Raw genomic sequence first — 14,886 nt, forward strand, 5'->3', positions numbered from 1 at the left:
TGATTTAATAATAACTTAAAAAGTCATGGATTTGGGAAGAAGATGTTTGAGGAGAGCAATAGGCAGTGTTGTGGCAGGTTCAATACACCTGTATGGCTTTCTCAAACGAAATAAAAGTTTTAAAAGTGTTCTAAAATATAAAATAAGGAAGAAATCACTAATAAAAAAGTAACAAGGGGGAAGAATGGGTTTATATCCCATGATTCTGATTGCAGTCAATCACTGCAGGAAAGTCACAGTGGCAGGAGCTTGAGACTGCTGGTTGCATCATATCCACAGCCAGGAGAAAGTGAGTGAGTTTGTGCTGCATGTTTGCTAGCTTATACTCGGTCAACTCTTTCCAGTCATATGCATTTCATGATTCCCACGGTTGGGAAGTCAATTAACAATCAATGTTCCACAGACATTATTAATGACCAGTCAGATTCATGGAACAGCTCAATAGAGACTTTGTTCTCAGATGATTCTTAAATTCTTCAAGCTGATAGTTAAAATTAAACAACATCCTCAGTTTCATTTTTTCTAAAATAGATTACTTGGAAGATGATTGATGTCTTTCTTTTGTGACATAATCATTTTATACATTTGGAGACTGTATAGTATAACAGTTATAATTATAAGAAGGTAAAGTAGTAGTATTCATTCATGCACTGTGATTATTATTTTCCTCCCATCCTTGTTAATTTTTAAATAACTATTCTTTATCTTGAATTTTCTACATTTTTAATTTGGATGGTAACAGATTCATTTCTATACCTATGATTCATTGCATAAAAACAGAATACATACACCCACACACATGAACATATACTTTTGTGGTGGATACCTTTCAAAAAATGACAACAATATGATTAGAACTATGACTCACAAAGTATGTAGAATGTCTTTAATTTTAAAATAGTATGCTCTGTACAAAGCCTTCAGTACAAAACCCCCAGCAAGTCCTCATCCAAAATATATCATAACAAGATGAAAACAAGACAAGAGAAATAAATGAAAAATAAAGATGTGTAAATTCACAGGGTGAAAGGACAAACAAAAATGTGTAAAGGCATGTCAACAGCATGTCATGTAACTTATACAGCTAAGTTTTATTATTTTCAGAAAACACCCTTCCATTTTAGTATTTAAAATGCTGTGATTAATTTCTAACTTAATTTCCCCTTTATGGAATGGTCTTGTGTCTCAGAACAAATGAGTTCTATGGAAACAAAACACATGTATCCCCTTTACATATTTCTTAATGTGGAGGGTAGGGCTTGCTTAGGTTGGTGGTGAGAAATAATCAGAGTCCTTCCTGTATTCATGGGAGGAAATCTAATATTAATCAGATTGGACTAAATAATGACATAACATGAAATGGAAGAACCAAAGTTTGAGAAGTCTGGCAAGAAGCAATGTCTTCTGGATATGGAATAGTCGTCTCTCTCATGAACTCATAGCAACTGTTCTGACCTGCACCAATAGGGGCAATCAGCATTCTACAGTGGCTGGGGAGAGCTTTGGGATCTCACGCTCATATGTGAGAGCCATTGGAATGTGGTGACTGCTATGGGAGTAATGATCAGTTTATTCAAAAATTTTCCCTGGATCAGTTGAACATGCACCAATGAATAACATCACACCCTTGTACACGTGGAGAACACTAATAGGACTCACGAGCTATGAAAAGTTTAAGAACATGGAATTAGAAGGGAAATTAGGTGATCCAAAGGCAGTTGAAGGGGTTAGGTCAAGTATATTTCAAGCATTGTGTACATGCATGAAATTATCAAAGAATCAAAATATATTTTAAATAACATACAAAAAAGAGTAGCCCTTGCCATATTGATGACCTTCTGGGAGTTAAATCAGTATATTCATAGGCTTGTCTGCTAGAGAGCCTTATCTGCGAATGGAGAATGTTAACATGGTACAAAATATGGTTGAAAACTTGAAAGCAAATTTTTATATCATGCTAAACAGCTTGGGAAATATTGTTATAGGTCAGGGAATAAAGAAGGGTTATATTTTATTCCAACAAAATAAGGAAACTTCACAAGGATACAAGTTATAATACCATCGTATAAGGAGATAAGATGGATATTTTAATAGAAATTTTTGAAAATATATTTTCTTTCTTTCTTGATAGTATTATAAATACCTCACAAATTACTACATTGAAGTTTAGTAAAAAAAAAATTTTTTTGAAAACCAAGTAGATTTAACTCAGAGACAGATCTCATCTTACACTTTGTTTAAAAACAGTTTTATTAAAAGTTATATATAGCCCAGTTCCAAGATGGTGGTACCAATCATGCATTGTATCTAATCTACCTCACAGAGATTGAGGACCAGATTGGGAGCCACAGACTGCAAGAACTGTAGATCACTAGGTGAGTGGAGTCCTGCACAGTGCATACCACAGGCGGGCTTGGCCCTGGGCCAAACAATAACCCATTGAGGGCCTGAACCCATTCTCCAGGGTTTGGAACTAAACACACCTGCAGACTGCAGCCAGCCTCTATAACCCAGGCGCAGTGTGTGCAGTGGTGGAACACCGGAGCTCCTGGCCTGGGGAAGTCTCAGGGAAACAAGTAAACCAGTCCTCAGATACCCTCCACCCACCCCACCTCAGTCCACGGGGAGCCATGGAGGCCAGAGCACCCAGCAACAGCATGAGACATCTGGGTGGGTCTGGCTGAAGCCAGGCATCAGGCCTCAAAAGACCAAGCCTGCAAATTTGGGCTGATAAAACCTGGCCAGGGCAGTCCTGACTGCCCAGCAAGGACTCCCATGCTTGTGGGAAAAGCTGGACTGTCCTGAGGGTCTGAAAGGGGGTGTGATTTGCGGCCACAGGTCAGTGGGACTGAACCACCAAAGGTGTGCAATATAGACTGGTTCCGCATCTAGACTGATCCAGGCAGGAACCTGTCTGCAGGCCAAGGCAGTGCTGGCCTGGACAATTGGTCAGATAAAGCCACAATCCCCACAGACTGTGAGGGTCTCCTACAAGCTTGGGAGAGGCTAGACTGTTCTGAGTGGGTCAGGACAGGAAATTAAATAGTGGCCCCCAACACAGCTTGTCTGAATCTCCTCAGGAGCCTTAACAGAATCAGATAGAAGCCTATCTCTGCTGACCTAGTCAGGAGCTTAAGGTGTAGAGCAAAGTTTCCTGGAGCAGAAACCAGGCTAACTGCCTGTTCCGGAGACGAAATCCCTGATGCCCACAGGCAAGGGCATGTGACCTATAATCACTCACCAACTACCCACCCTCAATGACCAGTGAAGGCCACTAGAAGCTACCACCCAACATCAGAGAAGAAAAGATGACTAAAGGACAGCCTAAGAGCACAAACAACAAAAACCAAAACAACTCTGCATCCCCAGATCCCAGGTATTCCAAATAAAGCAACCATGAGAACTCAAGCACAATTGAAATAAAAGAAAATGACCTCAAATCCTTAATGATGAAGATAATAATGGAGGAAACTAATAAAATCTGTAATCAGGTGCAGGAAGACACAGAGAAACAGGTGAAAGACATAAAAGAGACCTACAGAGAAGCACTGGAAATTTTTCAGGAAAGTACAAAAGACCAGATGAAGGAAACCAATAAAACAGTTCAAGATCTGAAGATGAAAATGGAAACAGTGATAAAAGCAGAGACAGAAGAAAAATGGGAAAAAGAGACTTTAGAGAAGAAAGTAAGCAACACAGAAGTGAGCTTCTCTAACAGACACCGGGAAATGGAGGAGCAAATCTCAAGACTAGAAGATATAACCATAGAACTCGAAGCAGGCATCAAAGAAAATGCTAAATCTGAAAAATTCCTGACAGAAAATATCCACGAAATGATGGAATCCATGAAAAGCTGAAACCTGAGAACAATAGGCATCAAGGAAGGAGAAGAGACCCAACTCCAGGGCCCAGAAAATGACTTCAACAAAATCATAGAAGAAAATTTAAAGAAGGAGATCTGTATAAACATACAGGAGGCCTACAGAACACCAAACAGAATAGACCAGAAAAGAAAATCTTCCTGACACATAGAAATAAAAACACAAATATTCAGAACAAAGAAAAAATATTAAAAGCAGCAAGAGAAAAACACAAAGCATCATACAATGGCAAACCTATCAGAATTATACCCAACTTCTCAGCAGAGATCATAAAAGCCAGAAAGGTCTGGACAAGGTCCTGCAAATGCTAAGAGACCACAGATGCCAGACCAGACAACTATACCTAGCAAAACTATCAATAACCTTTGATGGAGAAAATAAAATATTCCATGACAAAAACAAATTCAAACAGTACCTATCCATAAATCTGGCGTTACAGAAGTTACTAGATGGTAAACTCCACCACAAAGGGGCAAGCCATAAACAAAACTACACAGGAAATAGATACCTATACCATCACAAAAACTCTCTACTGTAACCAACATAAAAAATTAAGGTACTTAACAGTCACTTGTCATTAATATCTCTCAAGATCAATGGTCTCAACTCACCAATAAAAAGACACAGACTAACGAATTGATGGATAAACAAGACCCAACATTCTTCTGCATTCAAAACACACATCTCACCCACAAGGACAGACATTACCACAAGGTAAAAGGCTGGGAAAAATACTCCAAGCAAATGATCACAAGAAGCAAGCTGCTGTAGCCATTTTAATATCTCATAAAATAGACTTTCAACAAAAATTAATCAAAATGGATGAGATGAGGAAGGACACTTCTTACACATCAAAGGTAAAATCAAGCAAGATGACATCACAATTCTGACCATCTATGCTCCAAGTACAAGGGAAGCCACATTTTAAAAGAACTATTAAAGTAGGTTAACACATCAATCCCTACACCTTAATAGTGGGAGACTTCAACACCACACTTTCACTGAAGAATAGGTCACTCAAACAGAAACTAAGCTGAGAAATAACACCATGAATCAAATGGATCTAAGAGATACTTACAGAACTTTTCACCCAAACAAAAAAGATTATACCTTCTCAACACCCTCATGAAACCTTCTCCAAAATTGATCACATAGTAGGTCACAAAGCAAGCCTCGACAGATAAAAGAAGATTGACATAGTACCTTGTATCCTATCAGATCACCATGGGCTTAGGCTTCACTTCAACAACAACAGAAATAACAAAAAGCCTACACACAGATAGAAATGAGAAAACTCACTACTTAATGACACCTGGGTTAGAGAAGAAATAAAGAAATAAATTAAAGACTACTTGAAACTCAATGATAATGAAGGAACAACAAACTCAAATTTGTGGTACACATTGAAAGCAGTTCTAAGAGGAAAATTTATAGCACTACGTGCCTTTATAAAGAAATTGGAAACATCCCACATAAGCAAATTAACAACACATCTGGAAGCCCTAGAAAGAAAGAAGCAGAAACACCCAAGAGGAATAGACACCTGGAAATAATGAAACGCTAGGATGAAATCAATAAATTAGAAACAAAGAGAACAATTCAAAGAATCAACAAAACTAGGAGTTGGTTCTTTGAGGAAATTAACAAAATAGACAAGACATTAGCCAAACTAACTAAAAGGCAGAAAGGTAGTCTCCAAATCAACAAAATCAGAAATGAAAAGGGAGACATAACCACAGACATTGAAGAAATGCAAAGAATCATAAGATCCTACCTTAAATGCATATATGCCACAAAATTTGAAAATCTAAGGGCAATGGACAATTTTCTTGATTGATTCCACTTGCCAAAATTTAATGAAGATCAGATAAAGAAATTAAGTAGTCCTATTATTCCTATAGAAACAGAAGCAATCATTGGTAGTCTCCCAACCAATAAAAGCCCAGGTCCAAATGGTTTTAGAGCAGAATTCTACCAGACCTTCAAAGAAGAGCTAATACCAATACTCTTCAAGCTACTCCAAAAGAGAGAAATTGATGAAACATTATCAAATTCATTCTATGAACCCACAGTCACATTGATACCTAAACCCCACAAAGACCCAATAAAATAAGATAAATTCTGATCAGTAAAATGCTCACAAAATGATTACAAGGATGTATCAAAGTTATCATTAACCATGACCAGGTAGGCTTCATTCCTGGCATACAGGGATGGCTTAATGTATGGAAATCCATCAATGTAATCCACCATTTAAACAAACTGAAAGAAAAAATACATAATCATCTTCTTAGATGCAGAAAAAGCATTTGACAAAATCCAACAGCCTTTCATGATTAAAGTTTTGGAGAGATCGGGAACACAAAACACATACCAAAAAATAATAAAGGCTATATACAACAAGCCAGTAGCCAACATCAAAATAAATGGAGAGATACTCAAGGAAATTTCTCTAAAATTGGAGACCAGACAAGGCTGCCTACTTTCCCTATATCTCTTAAATATAGTTCTTGAAGTTCTAGCCAGTACAATAAGACAACAAAAGGAGATCACGGAGATCCAAATGGGAAAGGAGGAAGTCAAATTATCCCTATTTGCAGATGATATAATAGTGTATATAAGTGATCCCCAAAATTCCACCAGAGAAATCCTACGGCTGATAAACACCTTCAGCAAACTGGCTGGATACAAAAATTAACTAAAAAGTGTCAGAAGCCTTCCTATATACAAATGACAAACATGCAGAGAAAGAAGTTAGGAAAACTACACCCTTCAAGATAGCCACAAGCAATATATACTATCTAGGAGTAACACTAACAAAACAAGTGAAGTACTTGTTTGAAAAAAAACTTTAAATTTCTGAAGAAAGAGATTGAACATGTCACCACAAGATGGAGGACTCTCCCTTGTTCATGCATCAGGAGAATTAACAAACAAATATGGCTATTTTAACAAAAGTAATTTACAGATTCAATGCAATCTCTATCAAAATACCTACACAATCTTTTGTAGACATTGAAAGATCAATTCTCAACTTCATATGGAAAAACAAAAAACCGAGAATAGCTAAAACAATCCTATATAATAAAAGAACCTCTGGCAGACTATCCATACCCAATCTCAAGCTATACTATACAGGAATAGTAATTAAAACAGCATTGTACTAGCACTGCAATAGACTGGTTGATACATGGAATTGAATCAAAGACTCAGACATGAATCCACACATACTAATGGTCAGTTAATGTTTACCAAGAAGCCAAATATATTCAATTGAAAAAGGATAGCATCTTCAACAAATGGTGCTGATCTAACTGGATGTCTACATGTAGAAAAATGCAATTAGACCCATATTGGTCACCATGCACAAAACTCAAGTCCAAGTAGATTAAAGACCTCAACATAAAACCAGAGACACTAAATCAGTTAGAACAAAATGTGGGGAAGAGCCTGGAACACATAGGCATGGGAGACAATTTCCTAAACATAACGGTAATACCCCAGGCCCTAAGGTCAACAATTAATGAATGGGATTTCATGAGGCTGAGAAGCTTCTGTAAGGCCAGAAACACTGTCAACAGAACAAAGTGACAGCTTACAGACTGGGAAATGCTCTCAACAAGCCTACATTGACAAAGGGCTTTATATATCAAAAATATATAAAGAACTGAAGAAATTAAACCCCACTAAACCAAATAACCCAATTGAGAAACGGGGCTCAGAATTAAACAGAGAATTCTCAATAGAGGAATATCAAATGGCTGAGAAACATTTAAAGAAATACTCAAAGGTGTTAGTCATCAGAGAAATAAAAATCAAAATGACTCTGAGATTCCATCTTACATCTATCAGAATAGCTAAGATCAAAAATTCAAGTGACACCACATGCTGGCAAGGATGTGGGGAGAGAGGAACACTCCTTCATTGCTGGTGGGAATGCAAACTAGTACAGCCACTTTGGAAATCTATCTGGTGCTATCTCAGAAAAATGGGAATAGGGCTTCCTCAAGACCCAGCTATTCCACTCCTTGGAATATACCCAGAAGATGCTCCAGCACACAACAAAAAAATTTGCTCAACCATGTTCATAGCAGCCTTATTCATAATAGCCAGAACATGGAAACAGCCTAAGTGTCCCTCAGTAGAAGAGTGGATAAAGAAACTGTGGTACATATACACTATGGAATACTACTCAGCTATTAAAAACAAGGAATTCCCGAAATTTGTGGATAAATGGATTGAGCTAGAAATGATCATAATGAGTGAGTTAACCCAGAAGCAGAAAGAATCAAATGGTATATACTCACTTATATCTGCATACTAGCCCAAGGGGCATGTCCCACGAAAGCCTTCACTTACCAGGAAACTGGGACAGAGGGGAAGGCATCCTATTGGGACTCTAAATGAGAGACGCATGGGAGAACAGCAAAATAAAAGGATCCAGAGGGTCCTAGAAATCTACAAGTAGAACAATATGATAGGCAGATTTGGGCCCAGGGGTCCCGCTCAAACTAAGGCACCAGCCAAGGACAATACAGGAGATGAACTTTAAACCCCTTCCCAGATCTAGCCAATGGTCAGAATATTCTCCACAGTTGAGTGGAGAGTGTGATATGACTTTCTCACGTACTCTGGTGCCTCACATTTGACCATGTCCCCTGGAGGGGGAGACCTGGTGGCACTCAGAGGAAGGACAGCAAGTAGCCAAGAAGAGACTTGATACCCTATGAGAATATATAGGGGGAGGTAATCCCCCTCAGGAACAGTCATAGGGGAGGGGAATAATGGGAAAATGGGGGGGGGGAGGAATGGGAGGATACAAGGGATGGGATAAACATTGAGATGTAACAAGAATAAATTAATAAAAAAATAAATAAATAAAATTTTTAAAAAAGAAAAAAATAAATATTTTTATATACGTATATATACTTATATATTTGCAATGGCATCTATGTGACATGTGACTTTATAACACTTAATTGTAATTACAGTATTAGACTTCATACTGTGTATAATATCTGCATTCTTATCGTATACGGCAGCACCTAGTCTCATGCTAAGAATATTCAGCAAAAAGTATTTACTTTCATTTATTTCAATTCTAATAATAAAATTTTATGTATGCATATGAAATATACATTGATACTCTGAGCTTTGATAGATTATGTAATTTGGTTTGCTCTGTTTCTTTTGTTTGATTGCTTGTTTGGTTGGTTTTATTTTTTCAAGAGACAGTTTCTTTATGTAGGACTCCTAACAGCAGGAGCAGGGGCAGTCTCTGACTCTATTGCCTACCTTTGGATCCATTTCTCCTAATTTGGATGCTTTGTATAGCCTCAACAAGAGTAGATGTCCTAGTCCTATTGCAATTTGATATTTCGAGGTGGTTTGATATACATGGGAGGTCTCCCCTTTTCAAAAGAGAAGGGAGGACAGTAGGATGTGGAGGGGATGTGAGAGTGAGGGACTGGAAGGAAAGGAGGGATAGAAAGCAGAGATCAGGATGTAAAGTAGATAGATAGATAGACAGACAGACAGATAGATAGATAAAAATAAGAGGAAGTGATTTTTTTACTTATTGTATATCTATTTGGCCTTAGTATAATGGGAATTTTTACAATTATAACAATCAAAGTGCAGGCAGAGCGCCAATGTTGGATATTTACTAAACCTAAGTAAGTATAAAAACTGTGACTGTCATTGTCTATTACCTATCAGCTACATCCCATATACGTATCTATATCAGTAATGTATGTTGATACATATATAAAATCTATCAATTGTCTATCAATCTCACATCTATCCATCATCTATCTATCATCTATCTATCTACCATCTTTCTATGTGTCTATCTATATCTATCTATATATCTATATCTATGCATATATATATGTCCATCTGTCTATCACCTCCATATCTATCATCTAAATTCCTATGAAAGCTAAGTCATTTTAATACCTCATTTTCACCTCATTAATTTTTCTGAGAAGTCCTGCTTTTGTAAACTTTTCAAGAATTTCAAAATATATCCTGTACAATTGTCCATTATTGTGGTCATTCATTGTTAACTCTCTTGCATTTGTGGCTTCTTCGCTCTCTTAGAGTCCTTAAATTTAATGTGACTTGACTCAAATAACTTTCTTTATCATACAGGATCATTGTGTTTTATTGAGGAAAATATGATCCATCTTGAAGAAAGACTGAAATATTTTTGTCTCAGGCCCTGAAAATCCCAAAAAAGTGACAGTTCACACAGGTTGAGTCCCCAGCCTTCATCCCAAATATATTCCATTACGTTATTGTCATTAAGGAAGCCAATTTTGAAAAGTTCTATGATCTTCATTGGGTATAGAAAACAGCCATGCCTGGCCAATGAGAGTTATATCCCAATCACTGCTAGTCCTATCTTAGGATTATAAATGGCCCATCTGATTCTTAATTCACCATGAGGCATTGGATGAAGATTATGCTGTAACTAAAACAATGCTCATTTTCTTTATTTTTTGGCCAAAACTGCTGTTTCCATAGTGGGTAAAATATCAGTTATGTCCCAACATCAATGCAACAAAAGGACTTACTATAGATAATCAGATGGTTGAAGAATATCAGTCCTAGCTATAACAGTTAAAACAAATCATCATTCTAATGTTGAACAAGCTTTTAAATAACAAAACCTTTGACTGAAAATAAGTGGTCTCCAGAAGGAATTATGGTGACATATGCCCTCACACTATCATACAAATGAAGTTATTATTTTCTGTGATTTTCCTCAAGTAAGCTAAATCATATGATCATATACAAGGTGAAGTGAATGCACTGTTGTTTTGAGAACAATCAAACATAGGATTTATGTTGTATGTGGGCCTAAAACATCCTTATAGTTTCCAGATAGATTGGAAATAACATGTATGATAGGTGTGGTGGTCTAAGTAAAAACATTTCCACAGATTCACAGACTTGAATTATTGGTCACCAGAGTGTGGCACTATTTGAAAGAATTAGGAGGTATGGCCTTGTTTGAGAAAGATTGTCAATAGGGGTGGGCTTTGAGGTTTCAAAAGTACATGCCAAGACTATAGTCTCTCTCTCTCTATGGATTAGGATATAGTTCTCAGCTCCTGTTCTAGCACCAGCTGGCATGCTGGCATGTTGACTGTCCTAATGAAAATCAAGTAAACCTCTGAACCTATAAGCTACCCCCAACTAAATGATTTATTTTATAAGAATTCCCATTGTCATTGTGTCTCTTCATAGCAATAAACCCTTATTAAGATAATCTGTAAAATGAACTGCAATGATTGATACCGATTGCCGTTTTGAACAGAATCTACAATAATTAAGGAGACAAGCCTTTGGACATATATTTTAGGAATCATCTAGATTAGACTAACTGATAAGGAAAGGATCTCCATAAATGTGATTAGTAGCCATTGGGGAAGTTCTAGATTGTATACTATGTAGAAAATAAATTGAATGTCAGGATTCATTACTCCTCATCTCTTGACTGGGAATAAAATGTGTCAAGCTACTTCAGGTGCCTGCCACATTATCCTCCATATCACAAAGAACTTTCCTCAGTTGCTGAAAACCAAAATAAACTTATGTTCTTTAAGGTCCTCTTGTCTTGGTATCAAAGCAACAAATATAAGTCCCTATAAATTATTTTGTCACTGACTTTCCCATGTAACCATAAATGAATGCATGACTTGACACACATAACAACTAATTTTTAAATTAAGGCATAATTTGTAATCATGAACTGCATGAAGAACATCTAAAAGACTAATATGTTTTCTACTCAAGAAACTTTTCTAAATAACTTCATCAGATTTTGGTCTCAAAAGAGTAGTTCTCATCTCAAATGTAGAAGAAAACATGGGACTACCATAAAACATCCTTGACAAAATAAGCATTTAGATTGTGAGAAAACTCTATGTGTGTGTGTATGTGTGTGTGTGTGTGTGTGTGTGTGTGTGTGTGTGTGTGTGTGTGTGTGTGTGCGCGTGCACGCTTGTGTGAGTGTGTTGTGTATGTGTGAATGTTTAGCTCGCTTCTGACACTGAAACTCTGCTAAACTGCTTTGCATTTGTCCCATGGTTCAGGTGACCCTACTTCATGACAGGTCTATCCCTTGCCTCACCAAGGAAATTAAAAGCATGGCTATGGTGTGGATTTCCTTCATTACAAATACTCGCATTGATTCGATTTTTGGTTATTTCTGTTTTTTCTTCCTATTTGGAATAAGCTTTGCATTAACCCACACTGTTTAACTCTGTCTGAGGTCCCTTCATTGAACTACTTTCTCTAGTTCAAAATTAAATCCTATTTCATTTCTACTTAGGTAATTTTGTTCTTTAATCTTTGTCTCTTTACCTGAGTTTCAATAGCTTATCTTTGAACTGTACCCATGTGGAATAATAACATCCTATTTCTTAATGCCAAGTAAACATACTAATCTTGATTTAGATCAGTTGGACTCTGTGATATTTTTGGATTTTTTTGTCTTGGGGAGTATGTTGCTATTACTCCTCCTCCTCCTACCACTCCTCCTCCTCCTCTTCCTCTTCTTCTTCTTCTTCTTCTTCTTCTTCTTCTTCTTCTTCTTCTTCTTCTTCTTCTTCTTCCTCCTTCTTTCTCCTTCTCTTTCTCCTTCTTCATCAATCATTATCCCATATGCTGATGCATGGTTTCTTATCTGTATGATTATCGTACATGCTCAGGATGTAAAACTGTTGCTAAGCACACAAATGAATATAACTTTTAAAAAAGTATAAGTGATGGCTGTCCTTTATACTACTATTTGCTAAGTTTACCCACTCCTTAATACTAATATTTTAAAGTATAAGCCTATCCTAAATTTTTAGTGTTTTTCTATCAGTCCTAGCTCTCATGTGGTTTTGTTCTAAGTTTTCTATATATGTTCAATGAGGAAACAAATAGTACTGTTTTCAAAATAGTGATGAAATTTACAGAAATGTTTCATGCAGATTCCAAAGCAAATGTGTACCTATCTTTCTGTGTAAAATATTTTCACGAGGTAATATCCCCATACTTAATTCATATTATAGTCTCATACGTTCATAAGTATCTGTTGTCTCTGGCCAAATAATGATTCACGCACATAACCTAGGCATCCATGGATTGGAATATTTTCTTGTCATAATGCTCACTAAATCAGCAGAATGTATTACTCCACAACATCTCCACTGTTGTATTCCTTCCTATCTTTTTTGGCAAACATGAGGGGTTTCTTTTGTTTAGATTTTTATGTCTTTGCTTTTCTATGGGTCCTGTTTCCACTATGCTATCTAACACTGTTATTTTAACAGTCTTCTGCCAGCCTATTAAAAATCCCTGAAGACAGGATCTACACTTGAAATAGGACTACAATCTCTGAAAAGCTTTTCAGCCTTACAGAAGGTACAATTAACATTGTGAACTGAATAGAATTGAAGAATGATTTAGGATAATATGCTGGAATACACATTTTAGAAAAATGATTAAAATTTTTATAACACAGAAGAAATTCTTCAGCCTAACATATGAATGTATGACTGATTGCATTAGATCTAGAGGAAATTTTTAATAGATATGTCCTGAGGATACTGCTGCTGTCTGAGATTTTTGTAATAGGCTGTGCCTCTATCTAGCTATATACTTGTTTCCTTCTACTCAACATTGTGTGATGAGTTCTCTACTGTAGCTTTCCTCCCAGGAATCTATCATGTGAACAACTTCACATGTAATACTACTATCCTTCTCCTTGTGTGTTTACATTCTTTCTGTAGCTATAGTAATGATCATAGACATAAATTGCTCTGGATATTTGCTATAGGTTGATGGTCTTTTGACAAAAAATGAAATTGTGAAACATAATTTTATCTTCCAACAGCAGATAAGTCCCAGGAAATTTGTAGGACAATTTCAATCTCCATCTAGTAAAAGCAAAAGTATTCACCCAGACTGAAGGTTCTTTCTGCATTTGCTTTCTAATTTTACCATTGCTGATAAGAACTTCACTTTTTACCAAGCATAGAGATCAGAGATTCTTGACTGCTTCCATGGAAACCTATGTCAACAGAATCCATGAAAGATCTCCATCCATATTAGTTTCAAGGTTCTATAACTGATGGTTCTTCAGTCCCCTTAAGGCAGAGAATTTCACAGAATTTTCATGGAAAAAAATGGATGCATGGAATCCACTCCACCACATTCCATATTTTGAAATGTAAATAGTTGGACAGAAAAGAAATAAATTCTTAAAAACCTCATCACTAACACAAAGAAATTTTGTAATGAATATGGAAAAGGATCATCCTAAAATGCCCTGGTTAGTAAGTCTTTGAGAACATTATATTTATACTTCAGAAATAGCTGAGTACCAAAATTTTATTTCTGAAAATATAGAGTTACAGAAACAGGTTGCTTTGTAGCTATGATTATAATGGTATATAATATTGCGTCCTTGGTAATTCATCCATTACTTTATTAAAAACACATACTTGGTGGCTGCAGAAATGGTTCAGTGGTTAGAAGTACTGACTGCTCCTCTATATTACCTGGATGCAATTCTTGGTACCCACATGGCAGCTGATAACTGTCTGTGACTCCAATTCTAGGGGATTCATGGCACCAAGCATGCACTTGGTACACATATGCACACAGACACACACATATGTTTGTGTGTATATGCATGCATATAAAATACTCATTTACATAAAAAAATAAGTAAAATTCCATACTTGATTCTTTTCTCTCATCCCCAACTCCAGCAGGGATTCATTTCCTAGAAAACCACAGGTGCAGGCTAGGCAGACAAGCAGGTAGGCTAACTCTATATTTGAACCTCTCCTTCCTCTTTTCCAAGTACAATCCTACAGTAACCACCAGGTCTTTAACAAAGCACATGCTGGGGCTCTACCTTCTTCTCTTCCACATCTCCAGGAGGTCACATAGATTCTCTCCTCCTACCTTCTTTCTCCCACTTCATCCCTTTATTCAAGCC

This window comes from Acomys russatus, chromosome 13 (assembly GCF_903995435.1).
Source record: "Acomys russatus chromosome 13, mAcoRus1.1, whole genome shotgun sequence".
NCBI classification, from domain to species: Eukaryota; Metazoa; Chordata; class Mammalia; order Rodentia; family Muridae; genus Acomys; species Acomys russatus.